The 21,135-nt window shown below is 42.7% G+C and overlaps 1 protein-coding gene across 16 annotated transcripts in view; it reads right to left on the reverse strand.

Annotated features, from left to right (window-relative positions):
• Positions 1–645: 645 nt before the first annotated feature.
• CELF4 (CUGBP Elav-like family member 4) overlaps positions 646–21,135 on the reverse strand; it is a 712,244-nt gene continuing 691,754 nt past the window's right edge. For 12 of the 16 annotated variants that reach the window (XM_071425783.1, XM_071425784.1, XM_071425778.1 and 9 more), the window contains one exon: positions 15,592–17,123. The gene's annotated coding sequence lies outside the window, so the exon portion shown is untranslated. Of the gene's footprint in view, positions 2,003–15,591; positions 17,124–18,990; positions 19,079–21,135 lie in introns of those variants that run through there. The other 4 variants (XR_011678996.1, XR_011678995.1, XM_071425772.1 and 1 more) reach the window with 4 other exon arrangements.

Consider the following 21,135-nt stretch of genomic DNA (forward strand, 5'->3'; position numbering starts at 1 on the left):
CCTGCCTCAGTTACACCTTCCTCCAGTTCCCTTGGGCAAGGCCATGCCAGGACATTCCCTTCCCGTGTGGCAGAAGGGGGGAGATGCCCCTTTTCTGTAGTGCATTCTACTGGTGTGTCTTGAAATTTTTCTGCAATACTTAGGGGACTTTGGTGATAAGAAATTAGAGGGGTGGGCTATTCAGGCCCCTTTGTCTTCATTATTAGCTGGAGGGGTATTGTACATGGTGAGTGGAATGCTTGTGGTGGTGGATAAAGCCTTTTGTGTATTCTCTGTGTCCCTTTTCAAATTAGGTACTTTTCTCTTTCTTTTGGTGTAGTAAGGTAAACACAGTACAGGGGAGTCCTGTCTAAGTACCTGAATATGGCAGAACTGGAAGGCTCCAAGTCTCCATTAAAGCTTTGATTTGGCAGCATCACAAAGTCTTGCAGTCAACACATCTGTATGCAAATGCATTATGGGCAGATAAAGAGCCTCTGTTCTTCTCTCTCTGTCATATTTTGCGTATTATTTGCTTACAATTCATGTCTGTCTCATAGTCTCTGTGGTAAAAGCATATTGAGGAAAGTCATCTCCTTTCCCAGCAATTTTCTCAGCTTCTCTTGATCATTAACATGCTGGAAACCACTTGAAAGAAACACTGCAATTTTTTAAGGGATTTTATTCATTTATTCATCAAGGTTAAGGACCCTGAAAAACTGCTGTCTACATCTTTTAGCACTTACTTCTTTCAAATCTCATATACATTATAGTCCTCAATCTGGAGTTCTCTTTTGCTATGGGGTTTTCTCTGCCCGTATCTTCTGCTGCAGTCTGAATATACAATAAACCCCTTTAAAATTAGTTATACTGCTACAGTTGTCAGGAGAACTCAAGTAATCTGATGAATTTAGTAAGAATTCCAGGCTGTGAAACAGACACAATGAAATTCTCTCCTTCAGCCTTCTTGCCTCATTATTAAACCTTCAGTTTATAGTGTGCAGACAGTCGTGCACTATAATTGAGGTTGAATTGCCATTCTCATTATAAATCCCCTTTTCTCGCGTGCTCATAACTTCCACCAACACATGGGCTGAAACTGTGTGCTCTCACTTTCAGCCCACAGCAGAATATTTAACTCTGTGATCTATGGGCTTTAGCTCTGCTGCCATGGTCTGCTGCCCCATATATTTCACCATAACAAGAGCTTCTCTTGAGGTTAAAATACAAAAGTTGAACATTAGCAGGTGTGCCTGGCTTAGGCACCAGGCTTGCAACTGTATTTTAGGTAGCTGGTGGCCTGGTGGGGGCAGTGGCATTTGCTAGCCAGCCATCTGAGGGGTGGTTTTTTCCCAAGACCCTTTCTGACAGGTTCAGTAAAAGTTGTCTCTCTCAAGCCTTGAAAAGCAGCTGGCTGGACAGGAATTTAGCTGTTTCCTTCATTCACTGCCCAGAACGTAGATGCAGGTGAGGTCCAGCAAAACTGTGCTTCCTTCTTCTGTGAGACTGAGTTCTGCAAGCCTGGTCTGAACCTCAGTAGGGGATCCAAAACGCTGACTGGCTCCTTCTGGATCTGAGAAACTCTGCCAAGCCCCCGAAGCCAGGAGCAAGGAACTCCTTTCCCCTCTGTATCCTTATGTGTTCTGACTCCCCTCTGCTTTTCTGCCAACGCTGGCATGTAGAGGGAAGCACCTGGATGCAGCTTCCCACACCTTGGTATCAAATCCTCTGAGAAAGGGTCAGTTCAGGTGGGCAGTTCAGTTCAATGTTGCATCTCAGCCTGCAGCCAAGAAGAGCAGAAAGGAGCAGACACATGGCTGCAGCACTCAAGGAGGGAGCGAAGGTTTGGGCTTTGGAGCTTGGTGCTGGTCTTTGTCACAGGTTTTGTGCATGCAATCTGATGATGCAGTCAGGTCTGATGACTAGAGCTCTGCTGACCCAAACAGTGATGATCTCGGGCTCAGATGTTGGTATTGGCAGCTAGATGGGACCATTTCCACTATAACAACGACTGAAGTGATGCCTGCAATGAAATAAAACAGAATATCTACAGACAAACCATGCTGCAGCATCCTGGGCACATGCTCACTCCATGTCTTGTTCACTCTCCACAAGCAGAGGAAGAGTTCCCCTGCCCAGATTCTAGACTTTGACTTCTCCAAAGGTGCTTCTTGGAGAAGACTCAAGAGCTGAGCTTTGCCTGAAACTCTTCCTCAGAGTTTGTGGAGAAGAATGAAATGTGAAGGATAAAGAAACACTAGTATTTATCAAAAAACCTGAGCCGAAAGGATTTATGTCAAGAGTTGGTTGTCTGGTTGTTGTTGGTTTGTTTGTTTTTTCTCATATATTTATAATGGGGGGAAGGAGATGGAGGAAAGACTTTTGCTTGAAAAGGAGTTTGTCACATTGGGAAGTATGAGGCAGAGCAACAAAATGACATCTTACAGCCAGGGGAACCATGGAGCAAGACCAGTCGTGTCTGAGGACAGCTGGCGCTGGGGAGTGTTTTTGATGCCGGCTGTCACAGAGGCCGTGGCTGCTCACTAAATCCCTCCCTCTGCCATGGTCCAACACCCCCTCAGGGAGCACACAGAAGCAGTGAGGGAAGCTGCTGCCGTTTATCCCCACAGTTTATTACCAGCCCTTCATTCCTGCAGCAGAGGGGGGAAACCTCTGCCTGTCTCTGGAAGTCTGGCATCTCATCAATTTTCCTTGGTCTGTGCTCCAGACTCCCCTCCATCTCCCCCGCGTGTGAGGGTGCCCATGACAGGGACTGAGGATGCAGAAGCACGTGGCAGGACCTGAGGACACCATGGCAGTGCTTGCAGAGCTCATCTGCCAGTGCCTGGATCCCTGTTCTCCTCCAGGCAGATGGCTCAGCTTTCTCACACCTCTCCCCCACTTTCTTTGCTCTCCAAGCACTACTTGTGGGAGTTGAAAGTGAAGTGACAGAGCCCAAGGGGAAGGGGAAAATACAGTCTGTGTCTGAAAATGTAAAAGGGACCCTTCCTTCTGTGTATTTTGTTCCACTCCTGATACTCATCCCTGTCCCCAGCTGAACTGCTGTGACCAACTACACTGAGAATTTTGCTCCAAAAGTGCAGTGGAGATGAGAAAAAACTAAGGGGGGTGGGGTGTGGTGGGGTGGGGTGGAAAAGAAAGTGAGTCCTATGCTGTTGGCACAGGGAATTTTCTTTGACATAAACATTATTTTGGGTGACAAGTATTAACATCTTCCTTAATGCTGCTTTCTGCATTTCAGGTCCACTCCTTGGAGGCTGCACTCTCTGGAAGCTGGTGGTGTTCCCCTGTGTGGTACATGTGTGCTTTGTGACGGTGTCAGGCATCCTGAAATTCAGGCAAAGCACTTCCAAGTGCTGTTTCCCTCCTTCCCAGTGGCAGGAGGGGCTGGGTGGGAGCTCTCCAGGCTGTCCTGTCTCACTGGGCTTAACAGCTTCATTCAAATCCTTTCCCCAAGTAGTGCTTCTGGCAGTCACTGCCCACATGTGCCTGGGCTGGACAGGGTTTTAAGAAGTAGGTTGTGTGGAAAAAGGTAGCTCTGAGTTTTGCTGGCAGAGCTATCCCTAGGAACCATGTGAAGGTTTTCTGCAGCCACCAGAGCTGTTGTGAATTTTTAATGAATTTGAAAACCATGCCTCAAGCTCGGTCTGTTCCAGAGACAGTGTGTAACAAAGATTCACCTCCAGTGGACACCCAGCCTAGAAAATGAACATAGGGTGGTTTGGGTAAATCCAAGTGTGTCTCTGTTCAAACACAGTTGCTAAGAAAACTCTACTGCTCTCCAGTTTTGACCATCTGATGAAAGCTTACATGCAAGACAACTGAGGGCACACATTTTAGGCTGAGTGGTTTGCTGGATATGTGTATAAGTTTGTCGGTGAGGGGATATAAGAAATAGATCAAGATGTGTGTCAACATAAAAGATAAAAAGTTCTGTAGAATTCTGCTCACCCATCTCCACCTCTTTATTATTTTCAGCCTTCCTCTGATGAGTAACCAACCTCTGTAGAACTGTGGCAGCAAACAGGAGGGCAGAATATTGTGTGTGTTGTCTGTCAGGCACTGTCACTGAGTTGACCTGAATAGTTGTCATGTATTTGGTTGTTCCTCAGCTTGATTTTAAGCTTAGTGGGCAACACCATTTTGTCTGTGTTGTTGCAATGAAGGGTTTTAGGTACACACAGAGTGTGACAAGTCAGATTATGACCAGTGGAGAAGGAAAAATCTTTCCTGCTGAAATATTTTTCACAAAGGTCCATCCTAATTCCTTCTCTATCCTTCAACTCCTTTGCAATCACTAGTAACAAAAAGCATTAAATTTTGAGCTTGCTGGACTTAAAGGACTTCATTATTGTTTGTACATGTCAAGGTCCATGTGAATTGCTGCAGCACCTGACAAGACTCAGTTTGTGTAAGCAATTCTTCCATCCTCCCATCCTGTGCCATTGGTTCTTTTCCTTCACCAAGTTCCATCTCCCATGAAATACTGAAATATCTTGTTAGCCAGAAACTTTTCTGCCAAGTTTTGCTGCTTTTGACTGAACGGTTTTCTCCATTAGAAGTTTATATGTTTTCAATATTTTGACCCTGTCTGGGCTGAAATATGTAGATTTTGCAGGCTGGATTTTTTTTTCTTTTTTTTTTTTTTCCTTTCCCTCAGTGTGGTCTGCTATAGAGGTGTGTGGGAGATTTGGCTCCTTCCTTCTTTCCCAGCAAAGTTCAAGTAGGTCAAATGCTACCAACGATGTTCTAACTTCATCTTTACTCCTTCAAATCCCCACCAGCCTCCTGGACTTGACTTTACAAGTCCTTTCATGTCACTTCAGACTGTAGTAGGAGGAAGTGAAAATTACGGGCCACAGGCAGGGTTCCAAAATGCTCTCTCTCTCTCTCTCTCTCTCTCTCTCTCTCTCAGAAAGGGGCTGGCACCTTTCCACGGGCCTTCATTGTATTTTATGGCCATACTACAGTATTTAACAGCATAATTTAGTAAGTGTCGGTACTCCGTCGTGGAGTGCGGAGGAACTGTCTCATTCAACCCCTGGCGACGTGCGCCAGTTCAAATAATGCACCGTGAGGCAAAGTTAATGTTTTCTGGAAATGGAATTGGAGTCAGAAATGCCCTTTTTGGCCATCAGCATAAATACTGTTGTCATCCTGATCAAGCAAGCCGAATTCAAAACCTTTTGCCCTTAAAAAGTGACTCTCTCTCATGTTTTAATTAATCCCCTACCAACATAAGAAATAATTAAAGAAAATCAAAGTCCTTGCCATGGATTAAAAGTATATCCTGAAAGTATCTGAAGACCTGAAGTGCAACACAAAATCTTACTGAGGCTGTTTCTCAGCCTTTTGACTACGATGCCTCTTCATTCATTGTGTGCTTTTAATGCTTGGGGGAAGATAGGTCTGGCTGGGATCCTAGATTGCCATCTGATTTAGGGATGGGAAAACAATGACTCTTCTGGGCTGTCACAGAGACCATTTCATGTTTACCTCGGCTGTGCAGCTGCCATCTGTGTCTTACTTTGATTATCAGGGAGGTCAGCTGTCAAATGGAGTAGGAGGAGGCAACAGTTGCATAAGAAGCTGGTCAGATATCATCTCTTGAAGAGATTTTAATATGTTCTTCAGACCAGAAAGCTGCAATAGTCCATCATAATTTCTATTTGCCTTACCAGACTCTGTACTCAGATTAAAAAACCCAACAGCCCAAACATGAAATCCATGTAAAAATCATTCATCACACTTTCAGTCACAATGTCAGGCCTTTCCTGCAGAACTGGTGCAGTTTGGTTTATGCAGTATTGATTTCTGACTTGTAGCCAGGTTTAAGCTGAAGTTTCCTCTGTCTGTCAGGCAGGGAGCAGTGGGATTTCCCTTAGCTTAGAGCTGAGGATTGTGTCTGGGATGTGTTGGTACCTCACAGATGGTGGACCAGTCCTGGTGAGGAAAGGCAGTGATGGATTATCCCTGGGAATCCACCTATTCTCCACTGGGTGGAACTGGAGCTGCTGTGTGGTGCAGAATAGTTCCTCATTGTGTGCAGTGACGTCCTGGTCCCTCTGCATACCCCAGTATTTCTCTGGGTAATGACTGCTTTTGTGCTCATCACTCACCCTACTCACACTGGTTTTCCTTGAAGAGAAACCCAGTCCAGAAAGGAGATGCAGCAAACCCTGGTCCATCTACCAGGCTGTACAATGGTGAGGAGAGGGACCTGCACTGGTGCCAGTGCCCACAGCACAGGTGTGATTGTGGCCATACAAATTTACCTGTGTAGCCTTTAATAGCTTTATTTTGTGAGAATAACAAGGGACACACCCAGAAGGCCCAACCTGATTTCAGTGGGAGGCTGGATGAGAAAACCACAGAGGTCCTTCCCATCAGCACTGCCATGATTTGGGGACTACACATGCTCTCATGGGGAGGTTCAGAGGGGTGGTGTCTATCATGGTAACATACCCACACACCTGTGTACCCCTGTAACAATCACAGGACCACAGAATCATGAAGCATTCCATGTTGGAAGAGACCTAGAAAGTTCACGTGGTCCAAATTTTCATTGGAAAGGGATCTTAGATGAGATTATCTAGCACCCACTAGAATACAATGGCATGTTGAAAACCTCCAGTGATGGAGACTCTACCACATCCCTGGGGAGGTTGTTCCAGTGATAGATAGTTTTCACTGTAAAAAATGTCTTTACTATGTTGAGAGCAAACTTCTCCTGGTGCACCTTGTACTTGTTCTCCTTTGTCTTCTCCTGAGGCTCCTTGTGAGGAGTGTCTGTCCTAAAATTGTCAAAGCAGGCAGGGTTGTATTGTAACAAGAATGAGCTAGCTGGGCAATGGACTCTCTATTTTTAGAAGTGTCCTTTGTAAATCTCAAAACCAGTATGAGGCAAAGGCATATGCCATTTCACAAATGGGTAAAGTGAAGTGATACAACCCAGAAACGGTGCTGAGCAGCACTGCCACAGGCTAAGCACTGGTCCATAACCTCCTCTCAAGATGGCATGTGGCTTGGTAACTGTCCAGCTTCACCATCTGCAGAGACTGAAACTCAATTGCTGTTAACGAGAATGAAATTATGGCGATATTAGCATAATTAAAATGAGAAGAATCCTAGTTCGGGGATGATTGATACTCCTGGAAAGCTGTGGATGGAGGCAGAAAAGGCAGGTCCAAGACTGTTGGCTCAGATGTTATTTACCTGCATGATTTCTCCAGGTATGGGGGGAATGTCCTCCACAAAAAAAAAAAAAAAAGGCAAAAAAAAAGAAAAAAAAGCAAAAAGCTTAATGTGGCTAGTGACTGGTATTAAATAAATGATGCATGTTGGCAGAGCGATAGATGAGAATAGCGGAAAACACATTGTGAAAGGAACCAGAAGAATTGCTGTCATAAATCTCCCCAAACTATTCCTGCCTGAGAGAGGCTTGAAACTAAGCAAGTTATTAGGAGCGTAAGGAAAGGGGCTTTAGAAGAAGCCCACGGCCCTGTAGATTCATTGACACAAGTTTTGCCTGTGTGTCCACCCTCTTAGAAGAGGAGAAATTCGTGGCCAGGGAAAGGAAAGGGTTGTGGAAGTGTGACATTGCCACTTGGGTTGTTTGTCTCTTGGGTTTTATTTTTTATTTGAGGTAGGTTAAAAGAGCTCCAGGTGTTCTCTCTAGAAAGAAAGAGATTAGAAGGCAACATTAATCAAGTTTACAACATATTCAAACAAGTAGATAAAGAGGAAAGGAAAAAATACCCTGAAATGCTTTTGTAATGAATGCATATTTTAGCTGAAGAATTCACAGGGGTCGATATATATATATGCAAAACTAGGGTTAGAAGACAAAGTGGGATTATTTTCAAAGCTCATAAATAATTTAACTGTTGGAAGAAAAATGCAGAGGTTTCTGTTGATCTTATTGCCAAGGAAATGACTTTGGGCCTGATAAGGCAAAGGGCTAAAGGTGTTTTCGCACAGAAGAATGACAGAGCATAGCTGTTTGTCTATTACAGCTTGTCACACCAGTTGTGGATTTTATTGGGTAAAAGATGGGCATGTTGGGACATTCTGATGTTCTGGCTCCTTTGACACACTAAAATTGCAGTTTCTTGTTGACTTTTGTAAGGTGTTCACTGAAAGCAGTTGTAAATGTCCCCATTAACTTATTTTTGCTGCAGAAAGAGGCCATTGTTCAATGCTTTTCACAACCCCAGTTGGAAAGACATGGGAGGAGCTTTATAAAAGACCAGCCACTGGAAGAATTTGTGGAGCAGTGTACCTTCTTCATGGGTGTTTCCAGTCACCATGAAAATGGTGCCATTTCACAGCGACCAGGGCAGGTCATGCAAGAACCCAGTGCTTAGCACGTGCAGTGCTGCACACCACCCCCAGATTCACTCAGTCTCCATACCAGTCACATTGTACATTACTCATGCAGTGAAATGGCTGAAGATCTGAAAGTCTCTGATCCATACCATTTCTGTTCTTGCCATGTGATGCTTACCAACACCTGTCCCTCTGGCTCGAATTCCAGTTTTGTCCCTCTTCTCTATTTGTCTTTGAATTTATATTTCCAGAGAGTGGGAGAGGCTGGATTGAAACACCTTGAATCCTGCTTTCCTGTGGCCTCTTGGCCTTAACACACCTCCAGCCTGGTGTCTGGGAGTCACTGCTGCCCAGCTCAGGGTGCACAGAAACACCAAAACACCAGCACTTCTCTCCTGCATACAGTACCCAACCATGTGTGCTCTCTCTGAGGCTGTTTCAAATAGTGAGTACAAACCATGGCTAATCTGTTTCACTTCCTGCTTCACTTGGCTTCTCTCAGTCCCCAACTCCCCGATGAGATTTACTGGTTTCCATCTGCATGGAAGCTGTTTCCTAATTTAGCCAGGTGTAGTGCTTGGCCATCACCATCGGCCCCTCACCTGTGGGACAGGCGAGGTAGCTCTGTGTGCTCAGTCCCTGGAGGACCAACCACTGGGAAGTGACATCTCACTCTTTTCCTGGGTCCCCAGCTGAAAGTGCAACTAAAAAAGCACCAGCTGGGCTTGTGAGCAGTGATAGGGACCCTGCTGATCCAGGACCACCAAAGACTTCACATGATCTGGGTAGAGGAAAAGCATTGTCCAGTCAGGCCAAGTTTGTAGTCTCACCCCATCTGCAGACCTTCACCTGCTGTTCTTCACTGTTTGTGGTTTGTGGGGAGGAAATCCTCTCTTAAATCTGGTGTGTGAAAACCTGTCCTAAAATTTGGCATTTGGTTGTATTCATCCCTCCTTGGAAGGAAAAATTCCCCAGTCTCCGGTTAAACTGGATTTGAACTGTAATTCATTCAGGCAAATGTGTTGCTTTATGTGGATTCCTTAATTCTAGAAAAAATAAAACACCTTAGTTGTCCAGTATTTCACTCAGCCCCCTCCCAGCACTGCAAAAGCTTGGTAATCAAAGAGAGAAAATACTTAGTAAAGCTTTAAGGTCAGGCTTTTAGGCTGGAAACTGATAGGTGTAAATAAGCCAGGTACAGGACAACTCCTGCTTAAGCTACAGAGCTTAATCTGCAGAGCCAGGTAGCTCTCTAGCTCTTTATCCTGGTTTGGCTGAGGTTGTTCTGTACAACCAGAACAGAACAGGATTTTTGACTGAGTGGGATACAGAGGCTGGGCAGAGGAGCCTGATGACTGTTCCCACACATAGGGTCAGCCTGCTTTCCTCAGTTTTCTATGTCTCAGCCTAAATCTCATGTTTCATCTCTTATCCTACACTTGGCCGCTTGCTGCTTATCAGCTACCAGAGTTGTGCACAGGGACTCAGGCCCTCTTTGGCATTTGGGCTCTGGAACACAATTAGAGGTGTTTGGGATCGCTGTCCCATGGGGTTAGGAGAGTTGGGTCTAGAAGGGAAAGTGTCTCTCATATCAGTCTCCTGGTTGCCAGCCCTCCAAACAAATCAGCCTGCATCCCAGAGCAGCCCAGGTCTGCTGCTCTTGTGTGAATTCTGGTGGAAAGTGCATTTTGATGGTTATTTTGAGAAATCTGTGTGGTCCTGCGTGTACTAGGGTTGCTAAAGGAAGCAGCAGCAACAGAGCAGACCGAGTGGAAGGAGTTAAAACAAGGATAAGTTGGGCTGACACTTTTCATCTGTGCCTGTGTGCCATTGTAACAGTGGCTGGGGGCTTCTATTGGCTTGGCTTAAAAAAGACATTGCTAATGTCTAACGCTTGATGACAGATGGTTCACCAATGCTGCTAGGCCCATTGTCTCACTTAATAGCTCTTTGTTCTAGCTGAAAGAAGGTAATCGTTTCTTGTAGGAGTTGGTAGGAGGATCTGTGTACAATATGCATTCTGACAACCGTTCCAGTTTTGGAGCCTGCTCTGTAGCTCGCTGAAGCGGAATCATCTCTCATCCTCTGTAGGAGGGAATCACAAAGGAGGCATCACAGTCATGATGCCTAATTTGTGGGTGTTTTGCTATCTGGTAGGACTCACCACACTGAATTAGGCAATTGCATTCTCTGTGCTGTCTGTGGAAGAAAATAAAATATGTGATGGGATCTGCCTCAAAGGGTGAGGAGATATTTAGGGCCTCTCTCTCTCTAGGGGGGAAGAGAGGCACCCATTTTTGGGATGTCAGGCTGAGGTTCCCCACTGGGGAGAGTTTACATACATACTCACTCAGCTGACTGCAAACCTGCATGTTTGTATCTCTTCTTTTTGAGTGCTGAAAGCAATAGCCGCAACCCAACTCCAAGAAAATGCCATGAGGGGCAGACTAAGGAGTACCAAGGTGAGAGCCAGTGTCCCATACAATGTATATCATATTCAGGAGTGGTGTTAGGAGCCTGGGTCTCCTAGGAGAGGTTATAGAGTCACCCACTTCCTGATGCTATTTGTATTTCCACCTTTCTAAACAAGATGAGGCAGATTTCTAAACGGGAGAGGAGTTGTGAACACCTCCCTGGACTGACCTACCGTTTTATAATCAGGGCCATCTTCTGTGTCACAGGAGTGTCAGGGGGCAAACTTCATCTGGGTGGGGAAGAATCTGAACCTTCTTGTGTCTCGTGAATGTGCTGTGCCCTGCAAGGCTGCTGCTTACCGGGGGAGGGCATGTGCTTACCTACACCTGTGCAAGGAAACACCTTCCCCCTGTCTTGCTTGCTGGAGGAGGTCCATGCCAAGTTCAGAACTTACCAGACTGAGACCCAGAATTCAGGATAGCTCATGAATGCCATGGTGAGAGGATGTTTGCTTTGAGAGTGTTTCTTCACCCCAGCATTCGCTGTGTGTTTACCAGTGCTGAGATTCCTCAGAGGCAATGTGGGGAAGGTTTCAAGTTGTGTGGGTGTTAACAGAAGCTTGCACAATGGTGAGGGCAAGTGTGCAGAGGGATGAGGTTCTGAGCAAGCTGATCCAGCCCCTGCTTCCTGCAGAGGGGTTGGATTAGATGACCTTTAGAGGTTCCTCCCAACTCAAACAATTCCATCGTTCTATGAGACACCAGAGTGACCTCATACCCTTAATAAATGAAACACAAGGGTTCTGATTTGGAACCTTCTGAGTGTTTTTTGGGGATGTGTTTGCTCTAATGTGTTTGCTGTAGTGAGAGAGAAGCCGTGGTATTGAAACCTACTTTAAGAACTGATTTCTTCAACAAGTAGACAGCAATGCTATTCCAAAAGACATTTTCAGGCTCAACAGGTGGCTGCCTTGAGTTTGCAGCCTATTCCCATTTCATTGGCTCTGGACTGGCAGGACAAGTCAGACTGTTTCAAATGAGCTTTTCTAAGGAGCATTACTAAGGAAGAGCATCAGCAGCTTCCCTCTCCAGGTGGTGCAGAGCACAAACTTGCAGTGTTGCACTGAAGCGCCTGCTGATGAGTTTCCCCATCTGCCAATCCCCCTGGGGTGTGTGAGTTGTTTCTGGGATCACAAACACCTTTCATGGCTCTACACCTATGGGACAGTTGCTGCTCCCAGGTCGTATTTGGGATTGGGAGAAATGTACTGTTGGAAACTGAACTGTTGGAGGTGGAGGAGTCCTGACCTTGCTTTGCAAGGACATTTCCAAACATTATATTGATATTTGTTATAGAAAGGTAAAATAGGCAGGACTCTGAAGCCTTATTCAAAGTCCATATTATCCTTTAATAAAATAAAGTTTTCTAATAGACATCTGCCTGGAGGAATGGGATGGAGGTGGGAGGAGGAATTGTTTCACCTGCAAAAGGTGAGTGGCTCAGTGCCTATGTCAAGAGATGCTGATATGGAAAAGCGACTCCAGGAGGGTATGAACTGCTTTCTTAGGGACATGAAAATAGTTGGTTGAGGTGTCCTCAACCTAATTGGTTGAGATGCCCTCATGGAACTCCCCAAAGAATGAGAGCAAACCGTGCCCTGTTCTTGTACCAAAGATTGGCTTGAACTACTCATGGGTATAGGACTGAAGTTTACTATAATCACAGTGGTACCAAGGAGCACACTGGTGAAAGATGAATGTTTGACCTTTAAAAAACCCTTTAGTTTAATGTAATGTGACTTAGCAGCTACAAACTAGAGAGAGGAGCCAGCATCAGACATGCAATGGCTTTTGAACCTCTGTAATGCAGTGTTCTGTGTGCTGGTGCACACAGACATGCAGCTACAGGATTTCAGGTAGACCTGATCTCTCTCTTCATTTTCATTGCTTCAAATTGGGATGTTTCTTTGGATAATTGCCTGTCCCAACAACACAGCCCATGCTGAAGCAGGCTTGTGCTGCCATTTGTTTTGCTTTACAGCACCTACAGTGTGAATGGATGAACTGGAGAGAAGCATAGCGTCTCTCTGAGACAAACACTTAAATCAGGGTTGGTGTGTCTGCACAGCCCGGAGAAGGGTGTTTAAACCAGCTGTTAGACCGTGTCACCATTTGTGCTTCAGCCCATTGTGTTCTACCACAGCCAGAGAGCTGGGTATGGCAAGTACCCATCACTTGGTTTAGGCAGCAGGGTGGTGACAGCTGTGCTTTATTTCCCAGCACACCAGTGCAAATGAACTTCTGGTGTAAATCAACCTCCAGCAGGCTGACAGCCTTGTGGTCCTTCCCTATTCACTGGGGGCTGAACTTGGAGATTTGACCACTTTTTGAGCTTGCAGTGTAATGCATGGGCATGTCCTTGGAGAAAGGTCAGTACCAGGCATGGTCTCTCTTGTGTCACTGGTTGTCCCTGCTTGTCCTCACATCCTCTTTTCCCAGTCCAGTAATGCCAAAGGTTTCTCTGCAAAGTGCTACATTTTGGGGTATTGACCTAAGTCATAGAGTCATGTTAACAGTGTTTTCTGGTCTCCCTTTGGAGCTGATTGCCCTCCAATACTGGATATTTTATCTGCTGTGTATTGCAGGGTACCTGAAACAAGACAAAATCTTGTCTCACAAAATCATCAGTCAACAGTCCCCAGCTGTATCTCATTGGCCAGAAGTGCTCCCAGCTGGATGCCCCAGGGGTGCAGCCCATCCTGCTTGGATGACAGGGATGTGTTCTTGCAGATCCATCAGGATGTGACTCACACTGCAGAGACACAGCATCTACTTCAAGCAGGGTGGGGAAGAGCTCTGGGGACACTGAAGGTCACAGAGGAGGGTGTGGAAGGTGGCCTGGGAAGTGGGGAGACAATCAGGCAGCAGCTTTTCGTTCCCCCTTTGCTATGCCAGTTTGGGAAACTGAGTCTTCCCTGTTTGTTGTGAGGTTTTCTTCCTTCAAGTAGTGATTTTCATCAGCCCTTCCCCACATTTTATTCTCAACCTGACCCAGGTAAGAAGCTGTGCTTTTGTTTGTTCATCCCTGCAGCTCAGGACAGGATGCTGAATAACCTTTGGAATAGAAACCTCTTCTTACTGGAAATCTAGTCCTCATTTTCTCTCTCAGTGGCATCTGAGACCAGTTCCCGCATTTTTAGCCTACTCTGTCCTCTGCAGAGCATCTTCTCTGCTGAAAAGCAGGGATAGGTTTGGTGTATGTGCACTTCTGTATTTGCCTTTACCTTTGGAAGAAAAGCAATACTGACCCTATTCCCTCCTTGTATTCATAATCTTATTTATATTTCTTATTTCTACTGCCCTGAACAGTACTTAAGTAACTGATAGTACTAATAATAGGAGTTTTTACTTACAGAACTCCTTCCTATGGGGTTTAAATTATGAACAAGCATATTGGTTTCATTTAGAGGTGGATTTAGCCTGTGCAACTTGTTCAAATGCAGATGTGGCTGCAATAATCAGGGAGAAAATATGAAGGCTCCTGATCTCAGCCTCAACCTCAGCTCAGTTGATCTGGTACAGCCATTTCAGGGGAAAGGAAAATAACCATTCAAACACAAGATGTGAGGGATGCTGAGGAAGAAATTGAGCTTCATCTCTGGAGACTGCTGAATTTCACAGGGTTTTCCCAGAGCAGCAAAAGGAGCAACGTCCCGAGCTTTGGCCTCTATACTTATCAGCATGAAAAAACCATGAGCGTGAAATCAAACAACAGGCTTCAAATGGGAGCTACAATGACACTAATTTGTATGTACCATTATTTGATCTTCTAACCTGCTAGGTTTAAGGTAAACCACTCTAGAATATCAAGCAGACATTAAATGAAACAGTGTCATTAATTCAATCCAATGAGATACGTTTTATATAACAAAGGGATTTGTTCTGATACTCAAACAATGTATATTAATGAAAGAGTCGAAATAGATTCATTTTGTTCTCAAAGCAAACACATTAAGAAAAGCCATCAAGAAGTAAAGAACACGGCTTTTTTTTTTTTTTTTTTTTAAACTGTGCTTTATTTAGGGCTAAGCTGGAAAGCGTCATTCAATAATTACAGAAGATTACAAGGAGTTTTAGGGAATTGAGAGTGAAAGAGCAGTTGTATGGAACTGCAGCTGCGTTACACATCTGTACTTCCTAGCTGTGGGCTCAGTTTGCTTCAGTCCTTACTCTGGCAAAATGCTCGTTATATCCCCATGAGAGTTTTGGAAGAGTAAGGACTGCACGGTCAGGCCCAATATGTAATCAAAATTAACATTAAAAAAAAAAAAAAAAGAAAAGGAACCAAAAAGGAAAAACAACAAAGAAAGAAAGTTCGAGATCGAGATAAAAAATACTGAGAAAAACAAACAAGAGCATTAACCAAAAACAAGAGTATAACCAAATAATAATCAAAACCAATTATCACACTGCTCAATCGATGCAAACAAGTGTGAGAATTATGTAAATCAAGTTTTAAGACTGTGAAAATAAATTATAATAAATATGATATTCTTTAAAATATATGTGTTCTTAAATAATTCATTGTTTTTTCTGAGTCAGATTTTTTAAAGCAATGTCTTATTTTTAACTGCTCTAAAGTCATTTACCAAAGATAAATATCGTGCTTTCATTAAATAGTTTTCCTTGTTTTTTCTCTATCATTACAATTAAAAGTCCTACAAAATATGCAAATTTATTTACAGAAAACAGAGCCAGCATCTTTTTTTTTTTAAACATCCCCCTGTTTTTCAAAATTCCTTGTAAACAGTTTCAGAAATTCTTCAAAGAGATTGTTTCTTTAGTTTACTTTTTATGGTTTTTTTTTAAGGTTTTTTAGGTTTTTTAGTTTTTTTTTTTTTTTTTTTTTTTTTTTTTAAGATTAAGGTACTAGGCTAATCCCTTGCCCTGAAGGTTTCTAGAGCAAATATGGAAGCTACTGAAGCATAGGATGATGGGAATTTTGCGGACAGCAGATCATGAAGACATGAAGCGTTTAGCTGTGTTTTGTTGTTCAAGTTAGAACTAACGTCTGATAAAAAGACAGCTGTTTTTTTTTTTTTTTTTTTTCCCATTTGCATTGTCTACAGAATTGAGTCTTGTCTTGTTTATTTTTTAATAGCTGGAATGCTTGCAGTTAAAAAAGCTGCCAAAATAGCCATTTTTCTCCTTTTTCTCCTCGATAAATAACAGCATCCAACAGCAATTGGCAGAGAGTAGGAATTTATGCTCAATCTAAACTCTACAAAATTACAGTTCTACAACATCTTTGTTTTTAGCATTAACGCTAACTTCTATGTAGTATTATTTTTTTTTGCTTTTTTGTTTTTTTTTTATTTTTATGTTGTCTAATTTTTTTCTATTATATAGGTATTTTAAACTTTCTTTTTTAAATTCTGTACAACTATTAGGATTTTAAATGGGGAGAGTTAGAAGCATTTACAAACCTTTTTGTTTTCCATTTAATATCAACCATCTTTCCTTTCTCTTTTCTATGCCTTTTTATGTACTTAATTATGTATTTATTTATTTACTTTTTTTTGCTTTTCATAGATATCCATCTTACCTGCCTTTAACAACGCAATCCTTGCGTATTATACAGAAAACCATATGAAAGCTTCATAGACTCTAATTAATGTATAACCAAAGAACCTCCCAAAGTATCAAAGAACTATTATCTTGCCATTTTAAAAGCATTTAAGCATTTGTAATTTTTTTTTGTGGTTTTTTTTTTGGTGTTTTTGTGGTTTTTGTGATTTTTTTTTGTTTGTTTTTTTTTTGTTTTTTTTTTTAGGTTTTACATATTTCATATAATCGCTCTCAAAAACTGTTTTAGGAACAGCTCAGAGAAAAGGAAAGAACTTCCATATTTTACATACAGCTACAAGTCTGCGGTAAAAAGTTTTGTCCTTTGGTCCCTATATAGCTAAGGAATGACAGATAAAGATGCTCAGTGGCTGTTACCATGGGTCTCGCATGGTAACCGCATCCTTGGTGGCAAACAGGCACTCCTTTGCCAGAATCCAGGTTTGCATCTCCTGTTTGAAGAAAAGCCGCTGTGGTGATATCAGTGTCTCTTCAGAAATCCCGGTTCATCTTCCTCCTGCTCTGATTTTACTTTATGTGTTTGTTTGTTTTCAAGCGCATGTCCTTCGAAGTCAGCAGATGTGATACTTTTCTTGAAGAAATGTTACAGTCTAAACAATCAAAGAGAGAATAGGTCTGAAGTCTTCAGCTCGACTGATATTTGCTGATATGTCAAAGATGTAATCCAACAGTTCACTTTTTTTTTAATATATATATACTTTTTTTTTCCTAAATGTGGCCCATTCAGCTGCTGCCCTAAAAAATGAAGAAGATCATTGCAAATTAAATCAAAAAGGGGAGGGGGAAGTAGGGAAGGTGTGGGGGGAATATTTGAGACAGGAAGGGGGGAAAAAAAGACCTAAAAATGAAAATGAAATTAAAATCAAGCCTGTTCTTTTGGGCCCAATCCTGCTCCGGTTGAAAGTAATGGATGCTTTCTTCTCCCTTCAATTGGGACAGGATGGGGCTTCTGCTTTGGTGTTTTTTGCTTTTGAAGGCCTTGGCTCTGATTCTGCTCCCACTTAACATCAACAGAAGGATTCCCCTTGACTTCAGTGGGAACCGGATCAAACCCAAAGTAAGCAAGGTAGTCACGATCATGATAAAGAAAAACACAATTGTTCCTATTAGTAGTAATAATAATAATATTAATAATAATAAATAAAAATAAAATTAGGGCGTGTCTATGTAAATCTGCATTACTACACACGTGAAGACAGCAGCATTTTAATTATTTTTAAGTGCCGCTTTGCAATGCCAGATCACAATCTTGCTTGTCAGGCTTTTGTAGGGTGAAAGGCATCAGGAGAGGGGAGTACTACATTTTAATGGGGTGCCATCTTTGACAGTGTATGAGCTTTCTGTGGAGACGTAGCTGCCAATAACATCTACTCCTTTGTGAGTGTCAGAAAGTAGGACTTTGAACAGGCAATTTACAGAAGGTTAAATAAAAAAGACTGTTGGAGTAAACTTTTTTTTTTGGGAAAAAAAAAAGGTAAAGCTAACATTTCTTAAATAAAAAAAATTATTTAAAAAAAAATAATCATGATCCGACTAGGCTTGACATTTAAGTAGGATGCTTAATCATTAAGGATTAGCTCTTATCTCCTTCTAGCAAGCAGGTTCTTCTTATACACTCGGTGATTTATTACATCAAGAAACTTAGAAACTGCAAAAGGTCCACTCTGGTGGAAAAGTGTCATGCGGAATATCAATCCATGCTGGCAGGTTTTCACACTGTTGGTTCAACAAACAGCAAACCGTACACAGCAGTCTAAACAATTACAACACCAAAAATAATAATATAATAAAAAAATAAAAAACACTCGTCAAGGACCCTTTTTCAGTTGTAAACAAAAAGATGCATTTTGCTTTTTGATCTGGATGGGTTTTTTTCCCACTCAATCCCTCCCTCCCTCTAAGCAATTAATTTTTGCTGGAGTTGCTGTAATACGGCACCTTAGAATTAGGAATTCTTGAAAAGACATACAATGAGGCTTTTCTTGGGGTTGCTTTTTTTGGTTGCTATAGTTTGCAAACTACCATTACTATCATTAGTCTTTTTAGTTTTGATTTGGTTTTTCCGTTTTTGTTTTTTTCTTTTTTAAAATTTTTAGAAAGTGATTTGAAATATCCTAAGGGGAAAAAAAAGGTGTCAATTGAAAAAGGCCCCAATTCTCTGGAAAAAAAAAATAATCACAAGATTTTCAGTGCAAAAAATTAACCACACATTTTTCTCTCTACTTTTTTTTTCCAAATTATCTGTAGTTACAACAATCCCATTTTTTTTCTAAAGAATTAGGAATCCATCTTTTTTTTTTCCTTCTATGTGACATCTAAAGAAGCATAAAACGCTGACGAGAAATCAAACGACAAATAAAGAAACCACTGCAAGCACCAAAAACAAAACGAAAATGAGCACAGCAAAAAATTGTGGCAGCACAAAGTCAAAAAAGGCACATGTGATCATGACTGGCCAATCATCAACTGATACAACATCCAAGAAAAATGCTTCAATCACGGCACCTGCACGAAACTTGACGGCATGTCATGCAACCAATTCTTAGCTTGTTACATGACGCCATCATGTCACACTTTCAACTTCGAGTTGATTTGAACTTACGGCCTGGGGAACTGTATTCTCCACTTTCATGTCATTACGAGAACTTTTTTCCTAGCTCAGCGCGAGACTGTGGTGGATTTGACTGGCTCTTGGTTGGAATTTGATTGAATGACAAAAGAAGAAAAGATTTTTTATATATATATATTTATATATAGTGTGGAAAAAGGGAAAGGTGGGGAAAGAAGATATATATAAAAATAATAATTAAAAAAAAATGTTACAAACACAGCATCAATCAAAAATAATTTCTAATGGAAATACTTGCCATTAAACTATAGAAAACAAAACAAGAATGAGAGCAAAACAAACCAACTGAACGGAAAGAAAAGAAAGGAAAAGAACAAAAGAAAGTAAGGAAGAATTAAAAAAAAAAAAAAGGATGGAGAAGGCCTAGCCAGAGACACACATAAAACACACACTTAAATGTGGACACACGGTCAACAGCGAACAGGAACAGAGCGTGATGCAGCGGCTGTTGAGGAGAGCATGCACTGAATGGATGAGCGCAGACACAGATCGGTTTGCGGAGTCTGGAAAATAAAAACATTCGCTGCCAACCAGAATGCTTTCGTTAGCACCGGCCTTCCCCACACCACCCCCAGCCTCCTGGGCCTCGCTGGATGGCTGGCCAGAGTCCTCCGGGAGCCTCTCCACTGCCTTGCACCGACTCCGGAGCAGGGACCACTCTGATTGGGTTTGCATCCCAAGTTTAAAATCATGGGGGAATAATAGGCCAAGAACTGCTTTGGCCACTGAGAATAAATAAATTACAAAAAAACCCCCAAAACAACCAAACAAAACAACAACAACAAAAAAGAAAACTGAAAAGGGAAGCAGCTACTGCTGCACGTCCATTTAGCAGTTCACAGGACGGCGGGCTCTGAAACAGCAATGCTGGTATGGTGTGGGAAGCAGACTTGTAGGAGGAGTCAGATGATACAATGGTTCCTAAATCAGCATCATTAAAAGAAGGACATTTGCTCCTTTGGCATTAAGCTCTGGTCTGAATTGAAAAGGTAATGGAAAACAAAGGTAAGAGAAAGAGGAGAGGGGAAGGGAAGGGAAGGGAAGGGAAGGGAAGGGAAGGGAAGGGAAGGGAAGGGAAGGGAAGGGAAGGGAAGGGAAGGGAGAGAAGATAAGAGAAGAGAAGACATAAAAGAAAGGGGGAAAAAAACCAAAAAAAAACAACAACAACAAAAAAAAAAAAAACCAAAAGGGGAAAGGAAAAGAAAAAGCAAAAGGACAAAGCAAAAGGAAAAGGAATAAAACCTGCCAGGGATTGGTTGCTGCAACCTATAGAAATGCCCTGTTCCTTTCCTGTGAAGGAAAATGTCCCTTTACTGGCCCACAGAGTTTTGCCTCAGTAAACACCAAAAATCACTGCACACAACAATACACTTGTCTCAGTCAGCAGCTCTGCACCCTGCTCCTCAGGTATTGCCTTTCTGTCCCCTTGGTGGGGCTCATATCTCTCCTTGCAGCCTATTTCTGAAAAGTCACTGCACACGAATGAAATTTCACCTCCTGTTGGGGTGTCACAAGAATATTGTTGGCAGTTCTTATCCTGAAGTCATGCATGCTGGCTAGCGAAAATTCCTTCCCTAGCTTTCTGTTTGTTTGTCTTGGGTTTCTTCACTGTTTCTGCGAACTGAAACATGCTTTCTTGGCTGCAGCAGTTGTGCTTAGCTGACAAGAGACGATGCTGAACTAAGCCCCTGATCTGAGCTCTGGCTTCAGCTCCACACTTTTCCCACAGCTGGCTGCTGTCTTGGTTGGGGCTGACTCCTTCTTGATGGCCTGGCCCCAAAGTCTTGCCCTTTGATGATCTGGAAGTGTCAGCCTGAGCTTTCTGGGCTCGACAAAGACAATAGACTGGTACCCCCAAGGCAGATGCAGGATCTGTGTCTACAGTTATTTCACAATCCAAGATGGGGAAAACTGTCCTTTTGAAGATGGCCCAGGGAGGAATTGTTGTCATTTGTGTCCCTAGGTGCCCAAGAGCAAATAGGGTCAGCTGTACAGCTCCTGGAAGAGGAAAAGATCTCTAGCATCCCTCTTACCCCTCTGGGCTTTCTGGCCATGTCATAACACAGGAAAACGAGAGGCTGGGGAAGGAAGGAGAACTGTCAGCACCATCACAGCAAG

Source organism: Agelaius tricolor, unplaced genomic scaffold (assembly GCF_023055355.1).
Source record: "Agelaius tricolor isolate 1412-34295 unplaced genomic scaffold, bAgeTri1.0.p SCAF_4, whole genome shotgun sequence".
In the NCBI taxonomy this organism is placed as follows: Eukaryota; Metazoa; Chordata; class Aves; order Passeriformes; family Icteridae; genus Agelaius; species Agelaius tricolor.